Here is a 23,324-nt window from a genome sequence, read left to right as displayed (position 1 = left end):
AGGACACATCCTTTGTGTATCCTTTCAGAAAAAAAAAAATCCTAGATGATACTAATGTAATATATAATCCAAATCACTAGGTTGATGACAACCACTAAATTAAAATATACAAAACGATCACTTCCACATCCCAGGTTTTTCTAAAAGAAAAATACTTTCAGATGAAGTGGTAAGAAATTAATAGCAAGCAGCTTTGATACATCCGAGGAAATACAAAGAACCCGCCCAAGTAGCCATATCACATGTACATATGCTTTAAATGCTATTCACAGCCCTCTGTTCTTCCTCTTGCCTGTAAGTTTACTTTAAAATATCCAAAATTGCCCTGTGTTGAAGAGAAACCATTTATTCTTCCCTTTCTCCTCTGTGCTGTTCTACGACATGCCTATAATGTGACAGTCCTTCCAGTTCCTAATTTTCATATACCTCCCAAATTGTTTCTTTTTCTCTATCTAGGATGTTTTGCCTAGAATATGGTGCTCAGAAAAAATTATTTCTGGATGCTCATGCTATCCTCATTCCTAATTTTGAGCAATAAAGAACTAAGAAAGACTTGAAGATAAAGGATCACTAAACTAGGTTTCGAATCTCGGTCTGCTGAATAACTAAAAGTATTTAATCTTTTAAACTCATTCAATTTTCTCAGCTGTTAAATTAACATATACAACTAAATTACTTCTTTTTTTTTTTTATTCAAGACAGAATTTCTCTCTTGTTGCCCAGGCTGGAGTACGATGGTGTGATCTCTGCTCACCGCAACCTCCGCCTCCCAGATTCAAGCAATTCTCCTGCCTCAGCCTCCCAAGAAGCTGGGATTACAGGTGCCTGCTACCACACCCGGCTAATTTTTTGTATTTTTAGTAGAGACGGGGTTTCACCATGTTGGCCAGGCTGGTCTCGAACCCCTGACCACAGGTGATCCACCCACCTTGGCCTCCCAAAGTGCTGGGATTACAGGCATGATAGACCATAAAACTGGCCATAGAACTAAAATATTTCAAAAGTCCCTTCCAGTTACTGAAAATATGAATCAATGATCCTGTTTATTTATAATGGGATTACTAGCAGAAATTAACACATGGTCTCTCAAGAACAACTTAAAAAAAACATAAATGTGTGTGTGCTCTTTTTTTTTTTTTTTTTTGAGATGGAGTCTCACTGTGTCGCCCAGGCTGGAGTGCAGTGGCGTGATCTTGGCTCAGTGCAACCTCGACCTCCGGGGTTCAAGTGATTCTCCTGCCTCAGCCTCCCGAGTAGCTGGGACTACAGGCACATGCCACCACACTTGGCTAATTTTTGTATTTTTAGTAGAGATGGGATTTCACCATGTTGGCCAGGCTGGTCTCAAACTCTTGGCCTCAGGTGATCCACCCGCCTCGGCCTCCCAAAGTACTCGGATTACAGGTGTGAGCCACTGCATCCAGCCTGCTCTCAACTATTTTAAGTTGACATGACAATCCCTACCTTGATGTAGTGCATCTTCAGAAAACTTTGAATACTGTCCTTATTTTTTAATATCCAACTTATCAGGAAAAACATATTAAAATACTCTATTTTTGTAAAAACTGAATTTTATCCTTGACCTTTTTGCTTCTTGATTGAAACTTAACCTCAAACTGACACAACACCATCACCATTCCCATCCTCATGTGTGTAGGTGTGTGTGTGTGTGTGTATAAAATCCTAACAGGAAAATAGTCTCTATAGAATAAAGTAGTGCTTACCCTACACATTTTCAGACAAATCCTAGAAGTTATTGTATCCTATAACCAAAAGCAGCTCAGTAAAATAAAAAATAAGACAGAAAGATCTGAACTCACTTCCTACCTCTGCCACTTAACAGCCAGTATGCCCCCTGGATGTAAATACATTGAATCTCTCTGAGCATCAATTTTCTCAACTGAAAAAAATCAAGATAACACCTATCTTACAGGAATTCTCTGAGGATTAAAATAGATCATCTAATATATCTTTCAGTATCCCTGGAATACAGCAATCACTCAATAAAAGGCAGTTAATGCTTTTTAGAGAATCATTATACAAACTGCTTCTTTATAGGCACTGAAACTTCAAATGAAAATTGTTCTCACAAAATTATCAACAGCTTCAACAGGATACAGACTAGAAAAAAAAAATTATCAAGAGCTACTTCTACTTCTTTGCCCCCATAGTTTTACTGTGCAAGATAAATTAGATTTTAACTGCTAAGTCAAACTTAATAGGTATTCTTTTACTCTTTTTTTTTTTTTTAGGTAAGCTCACAGCAGTCTCCAACTCCCAAGCTCAAGTGATCCTCCTGCCACAGCCTCCCAAGTAGCTAGGACTACGGGCATGCACCACCATGCCGAAAGAGAGACAGAGACAGAGAGAGAGACAGAGAGAGAGAGACAGGGAGAGAGAGAGAGAATGAGAATGTGTGTGTGTAAAGACATGATCTCACTATGTTGCCCAGGCTGGTCTTGAACTCCTCTTGCCTCAGCCTCCCAAAGTGCTTTTACATTTATTTTTTTAAGTAAAAATCACTACTTATAAAATTATTTCCAATAAATATTGGTCAATATTAAATTAACAAATTATAAGTTAAATCCACCAATAAACTTACCAAGTTCAGTTATAAATTCACTTACAATTTTTTTCTTTTGAGATGGAGTCTTGCTCTATTACCCAGGCTGGAGTGCAATGGAGCGATCTCGGCTCACTGCAACCTCCGCCTCCCAGGTTCAAGTGATTCTCCTGCCTCAGGCTCCCAAGTAGCTGGGATTACAGGTGCCCGCCATGACACTCAGCTAATTTTTGTATTTTTAGTAGAGATGGGTTTTCACCATGTTGGCCAGGCTAGTCTCGAACTCCTGACCTGAGGTGATCCACCCACCTTGGCCTCCCAAAGTGCTGGAAATACAGAAGTGAGCCACCATGCCCTGCCTCACTTACAACTGAACTTAAAAACTGACTTCAATTATCCAGGTTCACTCAGATTTTTAGCAAGGAAACAGGATACAACGTCAATATATAAAAGCAAAGGCCAGGCCAAGCACGGTGGCTCACACCTGTAATCCCAGCACTTTGGGAGGCCAAGGCGGACAGATCACGAGGTCAGGAGATCGAGACTATCCTGGCCAACATGGTGAAACCCCGTTTCTACTAAAAACACAAAAATTAGCTTGGCGTAGTGGCGCACGCCTGTAATCCCAGCTACTCGGGAGGCTGAGGCAGGAGAATCATTTAAACCCGGGAGGCAGAGGTTGCAGTGAGCCAATATTGCACCACTGCACTCCAGCCTGGCGACAGAGCAAGACTTCATCTCAAAAAAAAAAAAAAAAAAGTAAAGGCTGAGGTGACATCATGGAAGATGGCCAAGTAAGAAGCTCCAAGAAAAAGTTCTTCCACTGAAACAATTATAAAGCTGCCAAGAACTACAAGAAATCAACTATTCCAGAACTCTAAAGTCTAGTCAAACACTTATAGTGTCCATGAGTGGGAAGGATGAAGAAAGTCATTGGTTAACACTGGTGAATTTCTATATTCCATGTAGCAGCTACCATCCCCCATTCACCAGCTAGGAGGCAAGCATTTATGAGGACAGCAGCCCACCTTTCTGATTCAGCTTGCTGGTGTCAGGGTGGACAATAAGTGCCTTGTTCAAAAATTGGGGTTGTGTGTTTTTATCTGCCTGGTGGATTACTAAGGGACCTGCATGGAGCCTGACCACTGTTTCGATCCCATTGAGCTAAAGTGATTTATTGAGCAGCACTGCTCAATAAACATAAAACACAGAAAACTTTTTTTCTTTACTGGATTCAGACACTCAAGGATCTGACAGGTCACTAGCTGACCACAAAGATAACAGAACATAGGCTTCAGTGACCACACACAAATAGCAAAGTGGCAAGAGTTCTTCCTTAAAAGTGATTAAATGTAAACAGCTTAAAATCAACAATTAAAAAACATAGATTGGGGCTGGGCTCAGTGGCTTATGCCTGGAATCCTAGCACTTTGGGAGGCTGAAGCAGGTGGATCACCTGAGGGCAGGAGTTCAAGACCAGCCTGGCCAACATGGTGAAACCTGGTCTCTACTAAAAATACAAAATAATTAGCCGGGCATGGTGGTACACACCTATAGTCCCAGCTACTCAGGAGGCTGAAGCAGGAGAATCGCTTGAACCCGGGAGGCGTAGGTTGCAGTAGGCCGAGACTGTGTCACTGCACTCCAGGCTGGGTGACAGAGCAAGACTCCATCTCAAAAACTAATAAACAAAAAAACAACACAGATTGGCATAAATTTTTTTTTTTTTTTTGAGATGGAGTCTCACTCTGTCGCCCAGGCTGGAGTGCAGTGGTGCAATCTCGGCTCACTGCAAACTCTGCCTCCCAGGTTCAAGTGATTCTCCTGCCTCAGCCTCCCAAGTAGCTGCGATTACAGGAGTGCACCACGACGCCTGGCTAATTTTTGTATTTTTAGTAGAGACAGGATTTCACCATGTTGGCCAGGCTAGTCTCAAACTCCTAACCTCAGGTGATCCACCTGACTTGGCCTCCCAAAGTACTGGGATTACAGGCGTGAGCCAACGAGCCCGGCCATGATTTTTTTAAAGATGCAACTATATGCTAGTTAAAAGAGATTCACTTAGCCTCAAAGACACATATAACTTAAAAATAAAAGGACGGAATTATTTATATCATGCAAACAGTAACCAAAAGAGAGGAAGGGTAGCAAAACTGATAGTAGACAAAACAGATTATAAGTCAAAAGTTGTTACAAAAGACAAAGAATGGCCGGGAGTAGTGGCTCATGCTTATAATCTCAGCACTTTGGGAGGCCCAGGCAGGCAGATCACTTGAGCTCAGGGGTTCCACACCAACCTGGGAAACATAGCAAAACCCCGTCTCTACCAAAAATACACATAATTAGCCAGGCGTGGTGGCATGCACCTGTAGTTCCAACTACTCAGAAAGCTGAGGTGAGAGAATTGCTTGAGCCTGGGAGGCTACAGTGAGCTGAGATCATGCCACTGCACTCCAGCCTGGGTGAAGAGTGAGACCATGCCTCAAAAAAAAAAAAAAAAAGACAAAGAAGAATGCACAGTGATAAAAGGGTTAATTCATTAAGAAGATATAACAATCACACACAAAATTGCGTGCAAACACTGAGAGAACTAAAACTAGAAATAGTTCAACAATAATACCTAACAATAATAAACTTCAATATATAATAAACTTCAGTATAACAATAATAAAACTTCACTTTCAGTAATGGCTAAAACATCTAGACAGAAGATCATTAAGAAAATTAAAAAACCTGGCCGGGCGCAGTGGTTCACGCCTGTAATCCCAGCACTTTGGGAGGCCAAGGCAGGCGGATCACAAGGTCAGGAGTTCGAGACCAGCCTGGCCAACACAGTGAAACCCCATCTCTACTAAAAAATACAAAAAATTAGCCGGGCGTGGTGGCATGCGCCTATAATCCCAGCTATACACCATGAACAAGTAAGATTTAGCCCAAGAATGAAGGATGGTTTATCATAAGAAAATCAATCAATGTAATACACGATATTAACAGAAGGAAAAATACCACATGATCATCACACACACACATGCACACACACACACACACACACACGCACACATATTTAACAAAGTTCAACGTATGATATTGTTTGGCTGTGTCCCCACCCAGATCTTGAATTGTAGCTCTCATAATTCCCACGTATTGTACTGTAGTTCCCATAATTCCCATCTATTGTAGGAAGGAAAGATGGGAGGTAATTGAATCATGGGGGTGGGTCTTTCCCATGCTGTTCTCGTAATAAGTCTCATGAGATCTGATGGTTTTATAAAGAAGAGCTCTCCTGCACATGCTCTCTTTGCCTGCTGCCATGTCAGATGTGACTTTACTCCTCCTTTGTCTTCTGTCATGATTCTGAAGCATCCCCAGCCATTTGGAATTGAGTCAATTAAATTCCTTTATAAATTACCCAGTCTCAGGTATGTCTTTATTAGCAGTGTGAGAATGAACTAATACAACATATTATCATGCTAAAAAACAAACAAATGGCCAGGCACAATGGCTCATGCCTGTAATCCTAGCACACAGTGAGGCCAAGGTGGGAGGATCACTTGAGCCCAGGAGTTCAACAACAGCCTGGGCAAGACAGCAAGACCATGTCTCTACAAAAAAAAAACAAACAAACAAAAAAAAAACTTTTTTTTAATTAGCCAGGGATGGTTGTGCATACTTGTGGTCCCAGTTACTCCAGAGGCTGAGGGGGGAGGATCACTTGGGCACAGGAGATCAAGGCTACCGTGAGCCATGATCATGCCACTGCACTCCAGTCTGGAAGACAGAGTGAGACCCTGTCTCAGAAATAAACAAACAAACAAAAAACTCAGGAAACCAGCAATAGAAGGGAGCTTAATGTGATAAGATGCATGTATGAAAAGCCCACAGTTAACATCATACTCAATGGTGAGTAACTAAAAGCTGTCCCTCTAACATCAGAAATAAGACAAGAATGCCCACTTTCAACACTGCTAGATGGGTGAGAAAAGAATTTAAAGGCATTCATATTGGAAAGGATGAAGTGTAACTATCTCTAGTCGCACATGACACGATCCTATATATAAAATATTCTAAAGAATCAACAAAAAAATCCCCACTAAACTGATAAAAAAAATTGAGCAAAGTTGCAGGGTATAAGATCAATATACAAAAATCAGTTGTGTTCCTACACATAATAAACAATCCAAAAAGGAAAGAAAACAAATTTACGATAACATCCAAAAATTAAAATATCTAAAAATAAATTTAACCAAGAAGGTGAAAGATTTGCAGAGAACTATAAAACACTGTTAAAAGAAATTAAGACTTAATTAAATGGAAAGACATCTAACATTCCCAGATTAGATCATTTAATATTGCTAAAATGGCAATACTCTCCAAAACAATGTACAGATTTGGTGCAACCCCTATCAAAATTCCAATGGACTTTTTTGCAAAAATGGAAAGTCCAATCCTCAAACTCATACAGAATTGCAAGGGGTCCCAAACAGTTAAAATAATATTGAAAAAGCACAATAACATTTGAGACTAAAACTTTCCAACTTCAAACTTACTACTGTGGGGAAAAGAAAGAGAGATCAGCCTGTTACTGTGTCTATATAGAAGGAAGTAGACATAAGAGACTCCATTTAGTTCTGTATTTGAGATGCTGTTAATCTGTGACCCTACCCCCAACCTTGTCCTTGCAAGAGACATGTGCTGTGATGACTTAAGGTTAAAAGGATTTTGGGCAGTGCAGAATGTGCTTTGTTAAACAAGTGCCTAAAGGCTGCTTATGGTTAAAGGTCATCACCATTCTCTTTAATCTAGAGAAAAAGAAAAACATTTGTCTTCTGCCCGTCCCTGGGTGATGAGCACAGCACCGGTGATGGTAAAGATAATTGTGAAAACCGCCTTTAGGAATAAGGTGGGGCTTGCTGGAGCAATACTGCTAAAAGGTTTATGGAGAGGTTCGCATATACATCTCAAAGCACAGCACCGGTGATGGTAAAGATAATTGTGAATAAATACTAAGGGAACTCAGAGGCCGGTGCCGGTGTGGGTCCTCTGTAAGCACAGCACCGGTCCCCTGGGCCCCGCTTTTCCTTCTCTACACTTTGTCTCTGTGTCTTATTCCTTTTCTCAAGTCTTTCGTCCCACCTAACGAGAAGCACCCACAGGTGTGGAGGGGCAGGTCACCCCTTCAACTACAAAGCCAAGGGAGTCAAAACGGTGTGGTATTGGCATAAGGACAGAACTATAGACCAATGGAATAGAACGAGGTTCAGAAATACACTCATGCATCTAGGGTACACGACAATTCAATGGGGAAGAAATAGTCTCTTCAACAAACGGTATTGGGATAATGTGATACCCACATGCAAAAGAATGAAGTTGAACCCTTACCTCACACCATACTAAAAATTAAATCAAAATGGATCAGTGGCCTAAATATAAAGGCTAAAATTATAAGCTCTTATAAGCTCTTAAGAGAAAACATAGAAGTAACCTACTCCACTGAATTTGGAAATGGTTTCTTACACAACACCAAAGGCCCATGTACCTAAAGAAAAATTATATAAACTGGACCTCGTCAAACTTAAAAGCTTTGTGCATCAAAGGACATCATCAAGAAAGTTAAAAGACAACTCACAAAATGAGAGAAAATACTTATGAGTCCAGTATCCAGACTGCATAAAGAACTTTACAACTCAACAACAAAAGACAAACAATCCAATTTACAAATGGGCAAAGGACTTGAAAAGACATTTTTCCAAAGAAGATATACGAATGGCCAACAAGCACATGAAAAGATGTTCAACTTCATCGGTCATTAAAAGAATGCAAGTCAAAACCACAAAAAGATACTACTTTATAACCTTTAGAATGGGGTATTAGTCCATTTTGTGTTGCTTATAACAGAATACCTGACTGGTAATTTATAACGAAAAGAGGTTTATTTCGTTCATGGTTCTGCAGCCTGAGAAGTTCAAGGGTTCAAGGGCTTCTGGCGATAGCTTTTGTGCTACCTTACAACATGGCAGAAAAGGTCAATGGGGAAGTGGACACATGCAAAGAGGGGAAAGCGTGAGGGATGTCCCGGCTTTACAACAACACACTCTTGCAGGAATTAATCCATTCCCTCAAGAATTAATACAGTCTCTGGAAAGCAAGAATTCACTCACTACAGTGAGAACAGCACCAGCAATTCATGAAGAATCTGCCCTCATAACCCAAATACCTCCCAATAGGTCCCACCTCCCAATATCACCACACTGGGGATCAAATTTCAACATGAGTTTTGGTGGTACAAACAAATCATATTCAAACAATAGCAGGCAGCTATATTTTTTTTAAAAAAGGAAAACAGCAAGTGTTGGCAAGGACGTGAAGCAATAAGAACTCTCATACTTTGCTAGTAGAAATGTAAAAAGATGCCAGCCACTGTCGAGAACAATTTGGCACTTCTCAAAAAGATAAACAGAATTACCACATGATCCAGAAATTCCACTTCTAGGTATACACCCAAGAAAAATTGAAATATATATCCACACAGCAATTTGTACATAAATGTTAATAGCAGCATTATTCATAATAGCCAAAAGGTGCATCAACAGATGAACTAAGAAATAAAGGTGGTATATACATACAATTGAATGTTATTTAGCCATAAAAATTAAGTACTAATATATGCTATAACTTTGATAAACAATGAAAACATGATGCTAAGTAAAAGCCAAATATTATATAATTTTATTTATAAGAAATATAATAAGCAAATCCATAGAGACAGAAAGCATATTAGTGATTGCCAGGAGACTGTGGGGAGGGTGTCAAGGAAATAGAAGTGATTACTTATGGATATGAGATGCTCTATTGGTATAATGAAAACATTTCGAAACTAGAGATGATTGCACAACAACGCAATTGCACTAAATGACACTAAATGGTACACTTCAAAATGGTTAAATATATGTTACGTGAATTTCACCTCAATAAAAAAAGGCTCAATACTGGAAAGCCAGTATGAAGTATCAAACACTAATATGAAATAAACAGTTTCATGGCTTACTATATTGGTATGACTATTATATAGCTACTTAAAATTGTTAGGTGTATAGTTTCACCCCTCCCATCCCATGCGTCAACAAGTTATTTATAGTTAAAAGTCATGGAAGTTTTGTAACATGTCGTAAATCCTGACAATTATTTAAGTTGGGGTACAGTGGCACAATCACGGCTCCCTGCAGCCTCAACCTTCGAGGCTGAATCAACCCTCCCACCTCAGTCTCCCAAGTAGTTGGACCACAGGCATGTAACACCGCATCCTGGCTTTTTTTTTTTTTTTTTTTTAAAGACAGGGTCTCAGCCGGGTGCGGTGGTTCACATCTCTAATCCCACCACTTTGGGAGGCTGAGTTGGGCGGATCACATGAGGTCAGGGGTTCAAGACCAGCCTGACCAACATGGTGAAACCTTGTCTCTTAAAAATAAAAGAATTAGCTGGATGTGCTGGCGCATGCCCGTAGTCCCAGCTACTCAGGAGGCTGAGGCAGGAGATTCACACAAACCAGAGAGGTGGAGGCTGCAGTGAGCCAAGATCATGCCACTGCACTCCAGCCTGGGTGACAGAGTGAGACTGTCTCAAAAAAAAACAAAAAAAGACAGGGTCTCATTATGTTGCCCAAGCTGCCTAATTTATAACTAACTTAAATGAAGGCAAATTTATTATAGAGGAAAGCAGGTTACCATATCATTTACATAGAAGAACTCCAGTTATTTCTGAGTTTCAGTGAATTTTTCTCTAATCAATGAAGGGGCCCAGCTCACTCCTGTAATCACAGCAATTTGGGAGGTGGAGGCAGGAGGACTGCTTGAGGTCAGGAGTTCAAGACCAGCCTGGGCAACATCATGAGACCCATCTCTAAAAAAATAAAATAAAATTAGCTAGGCATGGTGGCACACACCCATTGTCCTGGCTACTAGGGAGACTGAGGTAGGAAGATCACTTGATCCCAGGAGTTCAAGGCTACAGTAAGTTATAACCAATCCACCTCATTCCAGCCTGGGCAACAGAACAAGACCCTCTCTCTAAAGAAAAAAGGTGGGGGGCCGGACACGGTGGCTCATGCCTGTAATCCCAGCACTTTGGGAGGCCAAAGTGTGTGGATCACCTGAAGTCAAGAGTTGGAGACCAGCCTGGCGAACATGGTGAAACCCCATCTCTACTAAAAATACAAAAATTAGCTGGGCATGGGGGCACACACCTGTAATCCCAGCTACTGGGAAGGCTAAGGCACGAGAATCGCTTGAACCCAGGAGGCAGAGGTTTCAGTCAGCCAAAACCGTAACACTGCACTCCAGCCTGGACAACAGAGTGAGACCCCATCTCAAAAAATAAAACAAAATAAAATAAATTTTTAAAAGGTGGGGAGGAGGGATTGGGAACTCCAGGTAAGTATCAGACTTTATTCATAAAACAATACAACAGCATTTTTTGGAGGCTACATATATCCCTGGAAACGTGCTGGGGTTTTTGTTCTTTTTCCTTCCTTTCTGGATAACCTGTCCTTAAGACCCAGAAAAGTTCACCCAAACACAATTCCAACAGTAAGTTTTTATAAAAATGCTTATCAACTTCCACACAATAATAGAGTCTGATTTTATAATGGTTTTCCAGGAACTAAGCTGTTAAAATTTTGTTTTATCATTCTCTTCTCCATGCTATTTCATTTTCCCTGTATTCTGATCCTTTTCTTCCTCTCTATTACAGTGCTCCAATTCCAAAGCTCCGGTTCAAGAATTCAGAAATAAGCATTTTTCTGTCTCTCTCACACACAACACTACGCAGTATTAAGCCTACCCGTTACTTTGCTTCTTTTCCACAGTACCAGAATTTCAAGTCTTTTTACTTCACTTCCACTGAAACAAGATTGCAATGTGCATACTGTATTTCACTTCAATGTTGGTTTAATTATAGCCCCTCCCCCATTCCAACCATGGAGCGCAAGAAACTACCCAACCCAAAATAAAGTTTGCCAAGAAGAAAAATCTAAAACTCAAAAATAGTAAATATACCATTTTATTTAACCAACTACTTTCATGAATAGATTAAAACCATAAATGAAACTAAATGCCAAAGTCCCCCCTACCAAAAAAAAAAAAATGAAGTGAAATGGTCATGTTATTATGTTTGTATTTCAATATACGATACTTTACCCAGTCTTGCTTGAAAACAAAAAGGAAAATGACACCATCAGAGCATTATTTGTGTACCATCCTGGACTCCCTCTGGCTTTATAAATACTGGAGATGCTTTAGACAATGACTTAAACCTATTATAGAATATAATTTTTCACAAAAACCTTTGCTATAAAACTCCTGGTTAAAGTATGACAATTTCTGAAATCCTACTTACGAAAAGAAAAAAAATATATATATATACTTACTATGGCATAAGAAAATCAAGTATCTGAGAATAAATCTAACAAAAGATATGCAAGACTTCTAACTAGAAAACCATAAAGGATGTCAATTCTGCCCATCCCAAAATTGATCTAAGGCAACAGTATAATCCCAACCAAAAGCCCAAAAGATTCTGTGGTTTGGTTGGAGGTTAAATTGGTTACTCTGTTTACTTAGGGGGAGAAATTAATGCAGTGATTCTAAAATGTACATGGAAATGCAAAAGAACAGACTAGCAAATCTTTAAAAAGAACAAGATGGGCAGCCTGAGTAACATAGGGAGATCTCATCTCTACAAATAATTTTAAAAATTAGCCAGGCATGGTGGCTCACACCTATGGTCCCAGCTACTGAGGAGGCTGAGATAGGAGGATCGGATAAGCCCAGGAGGTCAAGGCTACAGTACACTGTTATCACGCTACTGCACTCCAGCCTGGGAAACAGAGCGAGACCATGTTTCAAGGGAAAAAAAAAAAAAGGAGACTTATTCTACAGGATATTTAGACTTATTTTATTAAGCTCAATAAATGAGGCAGTGATATTGGTACAAAGCTAGACAGACTAATGTAACAGGGCAAAGGCCCAGACACATAGCATGCATCTATGGACTTATGAAAACACGACACTGCAGAGTGATGGCAAAAGTTTTTTTGTTTGTTTATTCATAAATGGTGCTGGAACAATTGGATATCCATTTGAAAAAAAATAAAACTTGACCTAAAAACTACACACACACAAAAATCTATTCCAGGTGAATTACATATTACATAACTAAATGAGAGAAGTAAATAAAAGTTTATAGATGATGTGAATAATTCCATGACCTCCAAGGAAGAAAAAAAATTTTAAAACACAAAAAAGCACTGTTTAACGGAAAAAAACCTGACATATGTACCTATTCAGATAACTTTTTTTCTTTTTTTTTTTTTTTTTTTTTTGAGATGGACTCTTGCTGTCACCAGGCTGGAGTGCAGTGGCACGATCTCGGCTCACTACAACCTCCGCCTACCCAGTTCAAGCGATTCCCCTGCCTCAGCCTCCTAAGTAACTGGGACTACAGGTGCACGCCACCACGCCCAGCTAATTTTTTGTATTTTAGTAGAGACAGAATTTCATCACGTTAGCCAGGATCTCCTGACCTCGTGATCCAACCGCCTCCGCCTCCAAAAGTGCTGGGATTACAGGTGTGAGCTACCGCACCCAGCCTACAGAGAACTTTTCTGCACCAAAAGATACCATATAAAAAGGCACCACAGGCAAACTACAGAATGGGAGAAGACATAAGTAACCTACTTAAACTGACAAATGCCTTATATTAAGAATATATAAAAAGCTCCTATGAATCAAAATATACATTAATTAAAAATAAAAATAGATAAGTGATGAGAACAATCACTTTACAAAACAGGACATCAAAATGGTCATTACTGAGATGCTCAAACTCATTAGTAGCCAGAGATAGTGCAAATTAAAGCCATCAAAAATGGCTACAATTTTAAAAGATTGGCAATAATGTGCACTCAGGAGAATATATAAAAGGGAATTCTCACATGCTGCTGTTGGAAGAAAAGTTTAGTAAAACCACTCTGGAAAACAATTTGGCCTTTTCTACTAACAACATACCTTATGACCAAGAGATTTCGATCTTAGATACATATCCAATAGAAATGGCTTCACATGTGCATTAAAAAACACATATGAGGCCGGGCACGGTGGCTCACGCCTGTAATCCCAGCACTCTGGGAGGCTGAGGTGGGTGGATCACCTGAGGTCAGGAGTTTGAGACCAGCCTGGCCAACATGGCGAAACCTCATCTCTACTAAAAATACAAAAATCAGCCGGGCACAGTGGCAGGTGCCTGTAATCCCAGCTACTCAGGAGGCTGAGGCAGGAGAATCACTTGAACCCGGGAGGCAGAGGTTGCAGTGAGCCAAGACTGCGCCACTGCACTCCAGGCAGGGCAACAAAAGCAAAACTCTGTCTCAAAACAAAACAAAACAAAACCACAAGAGTGTTCTCAGCAGTAATACTTACAATGGTCCCAAACTAAAAATAATGTAACATCCATCAAGAATAGAATGGATAAATGTGGCATAATCACACAAGTATATCGTTCCTAAAAATGAACTACGGGTCCCACAACATGGATGAATCTCACAAACAATACTGAGCCAAGGAGGCAAGACACAAAAAATAGTGTGCAGCCGGGCATGGCGGCTCACTCCTGTAATCCCAGCACTTTGGGAGGCCAAGGCGGGACAATCACTTGAGGTCAGGAGTTAGAGACCAGTCTAACCAACGTGGTAAAATCCCAACTCTACTAAAAATGCAACAATTGGCCGGGCGTGGTGGCGCATACCTGTAATCCCAGCTACTAGGGAGGCTGAGGCAGAAGAATTGCTTGAACTCGGGAAGCGGAGGTTGCACTGAGCCGAGATCATGCCACTGCACTCTAGCCTGGGAAACAGAGCGAAACTCCATCTCAAAAAAAAAAAATACACTGTGGGGAAGCACGGTGACTAGCATTTGTAATCTCAACACTTTAGGAGACCGCAGCAGGAGAATCACTTGAGGCCAGGAGTTAGAGACCAGCCTGGGCAACATAGCAAGATCCCATCTCTACAAAAAATTTATAACTTGGCTGGGCGCTGTGGCTCAAGCCTTTAATCCCAGAGCTTTGGGAGGCCACAGTGGGCGGATTACCTGAGGTCAGGAATTTAAGACCAGCCTAGCCGACATGACAAAACCTCATCTCTATTAAAAATACAAAAATTAGCTGGGCATGGTGGCAGGCACCTGTAATCCCAGCTACTCGGGTGCCTGAGGCAGGGAGAATCACTTGAACCCAGGAGGCAGAGGTTGCAGTGAGCCAAGATCGTGCCATTGCACTCCAGCCTGGGTGACAGAGCAAGACTCTGTCTCAAAAAAAAAACAAAAAAAAATTGAAAATTAGCAGGGCATGGCGGCTCATGCTCAGCAAGGACCACTTGAACCCAGGAGGTGGAGGCTGCCCAGAGCCATGATTGCATCACTGCACTCCAGCCTGAGAAACAGAGCCTGCACTCCAGTCTGAGCAACAAAGCAAGGCCCTACTCCCCCAAAAAGTGTAATTTCATCTATGTGAAGCTCAAAAACGGAACGTCAAACCACAGTATTTAGCAATAAAGACTTAGGGTGTGAAAATATTTTTTAAGAACAAGAGAACTGGCCAAGCACAGTAGCTCACACTTGTAATCTCAGCACTTTGGGTCACCAAGGCTGGAGGATCGTTTAAACCTAGGAGTTTGAGAATCCTGGCAACGTATCCTCGTCTCTACGAAAAATAAGAAAATTAGGCCAGGCGTGGTGGCTCACACCTGTAATCCCAGCACTTTGGGAGGCCAAGGCGGGCGGATCACAAGGTCAGGAGATCAAGACCATCCTGCCTAACACGATGAAACCCTGTCTCTACTAAAAATACAAGAAATTAGCCGGGCGTGGTAGCGGGCGCCTGTAGTCCCAGCGACTTGGGAGGCTGAGGCAGGAGAATGGTGTGAACCCAGGAGGCGGAGCTTGCAGTGAGCCAAGATCATGCCACTGCACTCCAGCCTGGGTGACAGAGCGAGACTCCGTCTCAAAAATAAAATAAATAAATAAATAAACTGGGCATGGTGGCACACACCTATATTCTCAGCTACCTGGGAGACTGAGATGGCAAGATCACTTGAACCTGGGCGGTCAAGGCTGCAGTGAGTCATGATTATGCCCCTGCACTCCAGCCTGTGCAAAGGAGCAAGCCCCATCTCAAAAAAAAAAAAAAAAAAAAAAAAAATATATATATATATATATATATATATAAAAAATAAAAGTCAAGATAATTGTTCTTTTAGAGGAAAGGGAGGGTACTGTATGAAATACAAAGGGGCACACAGTAAGAGAGTTCAGTGGTGCTGACATTCTGGTTCTTGACCCAGATAAAATTTGTGTATGTGGGGTTTTTTAACGTTTTTTTTTTATTTAAATAGAGACAAGGTCTCGCTATGTTACTCATGCTAGTCTCAAACTCCAGGGCTCAAGTAATCCTTTCGCCACAGCCTCCCAAAGTGTTGGGATGACAGGTATGAGCCACTGCACCAGGGCTAGTTTGTGTTTATAATAGTTATTTACGCCGGGCACAGTGGCTCACGCCTGTTACCCCAGCACTTTGGGAGGCCAAGGCAGGCAGATCATGAGGTCTGGACATGGAGACCATCCTGGCTAACACGGTGAAACCATGTCTCTACTAAAAATACAAAAAATTAGCCAGGCGTGGTGGTACACACCTGTAGTCCCAACTACTTAGGAGGCTGAGGCAGGAGAATTTCCTGAAACCGGGAGGCAGAGGTTGCAGCGAGCCAAGATCACGCCACTGCACTCCAGCCTGGTGACAGAACAAGACTCTATTTCAAAAAAAAAAAAAAAAACTTAAGCAGTATATTTATATCTAATTAACTTTATGTGTTTTATTTCACAATAAAAGGGAACTGTGAAAAACGTTTTTACAAAAGGCAAATAAATGGGAAAAAGTCTACCAGACATTATAACTACTGTAATTTTTTTTTTTTAAAAAGTATGTATAAAACATATATATAAAATGAAATGATGGCCAGGCACAGTGGCTCATGCCTGTAATCCCACCACTTTGGGAGGCCAAGTCACGCAGATCACCTGAGGTGAGGAGTTCGAGACCAGCCTGGCCAACGTGGCAAAATGCTGTTTCTACTAAAAATTAAAAAAATTAGCTGGTGTAGTGGTGCATGCCAGTAGTCCCAGCTACTCAGCAGGCTGAAGCAAGAGAATCGCTTGAACCTGGGAGGTGGAGGTTGCAATGAGCCACAATGGTGCCACTGCACTCCAGTGTGGGCGACAGAGGGAGGCTTCATCTCAAAAAATAATAATAAAAATTAAAAACATAAATTGAGTTTTCATGGTTCATCTCACTTTAAGTCATGGCGGGCGCAGTGACTCACACCTGTAATCCCAGTACTTTGGGAGGCTGAGATGGGTGGATCACCTGAGGTCAGGAGTTCAAAACCAGCCTGACTAACATATAGTGAAACCCCGCTTCTACTAAAAAAATACAAAAATTAGCCGGGCATGGTGGCAGGTGCCTGCAGTGCCAGCTACTCAGGAGGCTGAGACAGTAGAATTATCTGAACCCTACAGGCGGCGGCTGCAGTGAGCCGAGATCACGCCACTGCACTCCAGCCTGGGCGACAGAGTGAGACTCCGTCTCAAACAAAAAAAAAAAAAAAAAAAGGAGAGCAAAAACAACTGCATTCCGTCCCTGATAAGACAACTGCCCACAGTGGAAAGTATACCACGGTGGTAGAAAAAAGCATAAACTTTCCAATTAAAGCTGCACTAACTAATTTTAAGACTTTCTGCAAATTACTATATTTTTCCAAGCCTAGTTTCCTCATATATGAAGTGAGGATAACAATACATATCTTCTATAAATTACTTCACAGTTACAAACTGTGGTTTAGAATAACAACATATACCACCATCACTGTCATAGGGATCAAATGGGAATTTACATAAATGGTTTATAACAGCAACGTGTACATAGCAACACTTAATTGTTTTTGTCTGTTCTCCTATTTCTCTTTGTTCTTCTTTGTAAATGCATACTGCATAAAACCACAATGTATTGTTAACCCTGCCTCAACACCTATTCCCACCACCAAGAGAAATCTACACACACTTAACCTTCTCATTATCTTATGATATTATAATATCCCTATTTTATATGTGGACTGAGGCTCAAAAAAGCAGAGCTGCCTACATAGATCAGACATAGAACAAAATCAAAGCCCAGATTTACTATAAACAGTTATTGATTTTGGTGTTAAAAGCATTTTGTTACTAATGAGAAATCAATTCTACATAATACGGAGGTCGGGTGTGGTGGCTCATGCTTGTAATCCCAGCACTGTGAGAGGCCGAGGCTGGTGGATCACTTGAGACCAGGAGTTTGAGACCAGCCTGGCCAAAATGGCGGAATCCCATTTCTACTAAAAATACAAAAATTATCCGAGTGTGGTGACAGGCACCTGTAGTCTCAGCTACGTGGGAGGCTAAGGCAGGAGAATCACTTGAACCCAGGTGGCGGAGGCTGTAGTGAGTGGAGATCGTGCCATTGCACTCCAGCCTGGGCAACAAGAGCGACATTGTCTCAATAAATTAATTAATATGGAAAAAAATTGTAGTTTTCAGAAAACAACACAGAGAAGAGACGACGGATCTCAGACTATCCAGTGAGATCCATAATCCAAACAAGGAATCACGTATAGAAAGTAAAATTTAGAATTTTTTTTTTTTTTTTTTTTTTTTTTTTGAGATGGAGTCTTGCTCTGTCACCCAGGCTGAAGTGCAGTGGTGCGATCTCGGCTCACTACAAGCTCCGCCTCCCGTGTTCACACCATTCTCCTGCCTCAGCCTCTCCGAGTAGCTGGGACTACAGGCGCCCGCCACCACGCCCGCCTAATTTTTTGTATTTTTTAGTAGAGACAGGGTTTCACCGTGGTCTCGATCTCCTGACCTCGTGATCCGCCCGCCTCGGCCTCCCAAAGTGCTGGGATTACAAGCGTGAGCCACCGCGCCTGGCCTTAGAATTTAATTTTAAAGCAAGTGGATTTCTAATACAAATGATAGAAATAATTCCTCTAAAGCAGTAATAAAATGAATTCAAATTGGACCTCATCCCATGTTCTAAAGCTATTTATTCTCATGTAAATGGACCAAATGAAAACATCCTCTCAGCCTCCACGCCCTCAGAATTTTGTTATAATTTGTTTCTGATAGAAGGTGAGGAAAGCACAGAAACTAAAATCCCTAAAGAGATACATTTCTTTAAAACACATACACACACAGACTCGTGTATTTACTGTAAAAAAACCACTCCAAAATATTTCCATTTTTAAACTACAGTAAAAAGAAATTGAAATTTTTATTTCTGTATCTTACTAATCGAAAGTAACCAATTCTTAGTAAAGAATTATTATGGAAGGCTTTAGATGTGATAATGGGAATATATTTATCTTTACGATATGGGGAAGAAGAGTCTAGGTATGAGTATAGATGAAACAAAACTGGATGAGTGAATTTTGAAGCTGGGTAAAAAGTATGTGAGGACGCACTAAACTATTTTGTCTTCATCTGTATTGTATGAAATTTTCCATAATTAAAAGTTTTTTTAATAAAGTAATAAATTTATACACTGTTCTAAGGAGTGTCTTTAAGTGAAATTTTCAAGCAATCACGCTCACCTGGTAGAAATCTAGGTTTTAATCATTAAACATTATATTTTTACATGTGACATACTTGTATTTTATTATTTTTTACTAGCTGGAATAGAATCCTTTGATGCTATGATTCTTCTTCTATGGTAACAGCTAATGTCATGTGATACTGAATTCTAATCAAGTAGTTATCTTAAATATCCAGATAAATAGAGGTGGCCAGGCGTGGTGGCTCCTGCCTGTAATCCCAGCACTTTGGAAGGCCAAGGTGGGTGGATCACATGAGGTCAGGAGTTTGAGACCAGCCTGGCCAACGTGGCGAAACCCCGTTTCTACTAAGAATACAAAAAAATTAGCCAAGTGTGGTGGTGGGGGCCTGTAATCCCAGCTACTCGGGAGGCTGATGCAAGAGAATCACTTGAACCTGGGAGACGGAGGTTGCAGTGAGCCAAGATCACGCCACTGCACTCTATCCTGGGTGACAAAGCAGGGCTCCACCTCGAATACAAAAAAAGGCAGGGGGGGAGGGAGCAAAACAGTACAACCATTTTGGAAAACAATTTAGCAGTTTCTTAAAATATTAAACATACATTTACTACATGACCCAGCAATTCCAATCTAGGTATCTGCCAAAGAGGAATGAAACATATGTCTACACCAAGACTTGTAAATCAATGTTCACAGCATTATTCACACCAGCCAAATGTCTGAAACTCAAATGTCCATGAAGTAAACAAATTAATAAAATGAAGAACTCTTCAAAATACAAGAAAGTACTGAAACATGCCTTAACGTGGATCATTCTCAAAAACATTGCTAAATAAAAGCTAAACATTAAAAAGCATATAAATGATTCCAATTTTATGAAACATCCCAAAAAAGCACATCTATGGAGACAGAAAATAGATTAGTAGTACCCTAAGATTAGAAAATGAGAAACGACTACAAATGGGCACAGATTTTCTTCTTTGGGGGGTGATAGAAGTATTCTGAAATTAGGTAGTGAATACATAGTTTTGAAACTACATAGTTTTCCAAATTAACTAAAAATCACTGAATAGTACACTTTAAATTGGAGAATTTTACGTTATGTAAATTATACCTCAACGTATCTGTCAAGGAAAAACAGAAAAGCAAGGAGCAGCAGCACTACAGTGCCTCTGGGATGATAAGTGGGTGGATGGGTGGATGGGTTGGTGGGTGGGTCGGTGGGTGGGTAGGTGGATGGATGGATGGATGGATGGATGGATGGATGGATGGATGGATGGATCGATCTCAAAAAAGAAACTTGCTCCAAAGTTTCAGCTAAATACATGACAGGGCAATCTAGGATGGACTACAAAATCCATACTCTTCCTAGATGCAAAAGCAAGAATGCACTAGAAGCAATATATACCTCACTCAACTTTGTAAGGATAAATCCAATCCACAAGTGGCTCTTTTAAAACTGAAGTGAGGGCCAGGAGTGGTGGCTCACGCCTGTAATCCCAGCACTTTGGGAGGCCAAGGTGGGCAGGTCACCTGAGGCCAGGAGTTCGAGACCAGCGTGAACAACATGGAGAAACCCATCTCTAGTGAAAATACAAAATTAGCTGGGCATGGTACTGCATGCTTGTAATCCCAGCTACTCGGAAGGCTGAAGTAGGAGAATCGCTTGAACTCGGGAGACGGAGGTTGTGGTAAGCTGAGATCGTGCCATTGCACTCCAGCCTGGGCAACAACAGCAAAACTCCATTTCAAAAAAAAAAAAATCTGAACTGAACACTGAGCATTAAATTAAGAAGAACGAAACAAGATAAACCATCAGTGTGGAATGAACAAAGTAAATACATAAAATCCAAAATAGGTGGCATGGGAAGCAGAACCCAGATCTTGTAAATGATTATATCAAGCTGAAACCAAATTAACTCAATGGTGAGGAGTATTCAAACAAATTAAATTTGGCAGTTTGTCTCCAACACAGTCCCAGGAGAACGTGTCCTGACCCAGATCTGCTATAGTGAAGACAGATTTATCAAGTTATCTGAGCTCAATAACAGTCACAACTAAAATGAACCAACTTGGGCTGAGCATGGTGGCTCACACCTGTAATACCAGCACTTTGGGAGGCCGAGGCAGGCGGATCACCTGAGGTCAGGAGTTCAAGTCCAGCCTGGCCAACATGACAAAACTCTGTCTCTACTAAAAATACAAAAATTAGCTGGGCATGATAGTGGGCGCCTGTAATCCCAGCTACTGGGGAGGCTGAGGCAGGAGAATCGCTAGAACTCAGGAGGTGGAGGTTGCAGTGAGCCAAGATTGTGCCATTGTATTCCAGCCTCGGTGACAGAGCAAGACTCCATCTCAAAAAAAAAAAAAAAAAAGAAAAAGAAAAGAAATCTGTGGATGTACAAAATGTCCCCCTAAAAAAACTACTGCTTATGTGGCCAGGCGCAGTGGCTCACGCTTGTAATCCCAGCACTTTGGGAGGCCGAGGCGGGCGGATCACAAGGTCAGGAGATCGAGACCATCCTGGCTAACACGGTGAAACCCCGTCTCTACTAAAAATACAAAAAATTAGCCGGGCGTGGTAGCGGGCGCCTGTAGTTCCAGCTACTCGGAGAGGCTGAGGCAGGAGAATGGCGTGAACCCGGGAGGCGGAGCTTGCCGTGAGCCGAGATTGCGCCACTGCACTCCAGCCTCGGTGACAGAGCGAGACTCTGTCTCAAAAAAAAAAAAAAACTACCGCTTATATTCATATTTCATAATTTACAGAGCACTGTTACATTAGCTCATTTGCTAGCCAATATGCTCTGAGATGACACGGACATACCTATTTATTACCAATACAAGTGATGCAGAGAGGTAAAAGTAATTTACAGAAGCACATGATGCTAATAAATTAACTAATCTGGATTAGAATCTAAGTCATTGATCTCCGAATCCAGCAGCTCCTTCCTTAGACATTGGAAGTGTCTAAAAGGTCAACCAAATAAAACCAAGAAAGCCTGAGCTGCCAGGAAAATCAATGATTATTTTTCTGCAGTCTTATAAAGCAGTCAGAGAAAGTCTTCAAAAAAGATAATAAGCTTACAGACAAGAGATCAAGATAAGACACAATAAAGAGAAACGCTCAGAATTTGGATAAAAAAGGGAAATAGAAGATTTACAAATATACTGAAGGCAGTATAACAGAATCAAATAGTTCAATTTCGAACTAAGTAAATCATTTTAATTTTATATGTAAATGAAAATGAAGCCCCTTATCTTAGAATCTTGTTGAATATCTAATATTCTTTTTACATTCTTTTTTTCTTAGTACAGAGGCCATGCTAATCTTCTCTATATGGTTCCCATTTTAGTGTATGTGCTGCCAAAGTGAGCACTCTTTTTACATTATTTATCAAAAGAAATGAAATAAATTGCTTACAGATCAGAAGGGGTGAAGTTAAATAATTTGGTTCCATTATAAAAGTGGTATTAAGAATTACACTATGGGGCCGGGCACGGTGGCTCTCGCCTCTAATCCCAGCACTTTGGGAGGCCGAGGCGGGCGGATCATGAGGTCAGGAGATCAAGACCATCCTGGCTAACATGGTGAAACCCCATCTCTACTAAAAATACAAAAAATTAGCCAGGAGTGGTGGCGGGCACCTATAGTCCCAGCTACTCGGGAGGCTGAGGCAGGAGAATGGCGTGAACCCAGGAGGCAGAGCTTGCAGTGAGCCGAGACTGTGCCACTGCACTTCAGCCTGGGTGACAGAGCAAGACTCCATCTCAAAAAAAAAAAAAAAAAAAAAAATTACACTATGGGGCTAGGTGTGGTGGCTCACGCCTGTAATCCCAGCACTTTGGGAGGCCGAGGAGAACAGATCATTTGAGCTTCGAAGTTTGAGACCAGCCAAGGCAACATGGTGAGACCCCATCTCTACTAAAAATACAAAAAAATAGCCAGGCATGGTGGTGCACACCTGTGGTAACAGCTACTTAGGAGGCTGAGGTGGGAGGATCATCTGAGCTCAGGAGGTTGAGGCTGCAGTAAGCCGTGACTGCATTCCAGCCTGGGCAACAGAGCAAGATCCT

The 23,324-nt window shown here is 41.1% G+C and overlaps 1 protein-coding gene and 1 non-coding gene across 4 annotated transcripts in view; both read right to left on the bottom strand.

Annotated features, from left to right (window-relative positions):
• Positions 1–23,324, bottom strand: part of STAG1 (STAG1 cohesin complex component) — a 424,583-nt gene that overhangs the window by 370,940 nt on the left and 30,319 nt on the right. The gene's annotated exons all lie outside the window — the stretch shown is intronic.
• LOC129492382 (U6 spliceosomal RNA) lies at positions 22,523–22,627 on the bottom strand. The gene has a single exon (XR_008660842.1). It is a non-coding gene; the product is annotated as a U6 spliceosomal RNA (small nuclear RNA).

This window comes from Symphalangus syndactylus, chromosome 10, assembly GCF_028878055.3.
Source record: "Symphalangus syndactylus isolate Jambi chromosome 10, NHGRI_mSymSyn1-v2.1_pri, whole genome shotgun sequence".
NCBI classification, from domain to species: domain Eukaryota; kingdom Metazoa; phylum Chordata; class Mammalia; order Primates; family Hylobatidae; genus Symphalangus; species Symphalangus syndactylus.
Note: the sequence above shows the minus strand (reverse complement) of the source record. Positions and strands in the feature narration are given on the sequence as shown.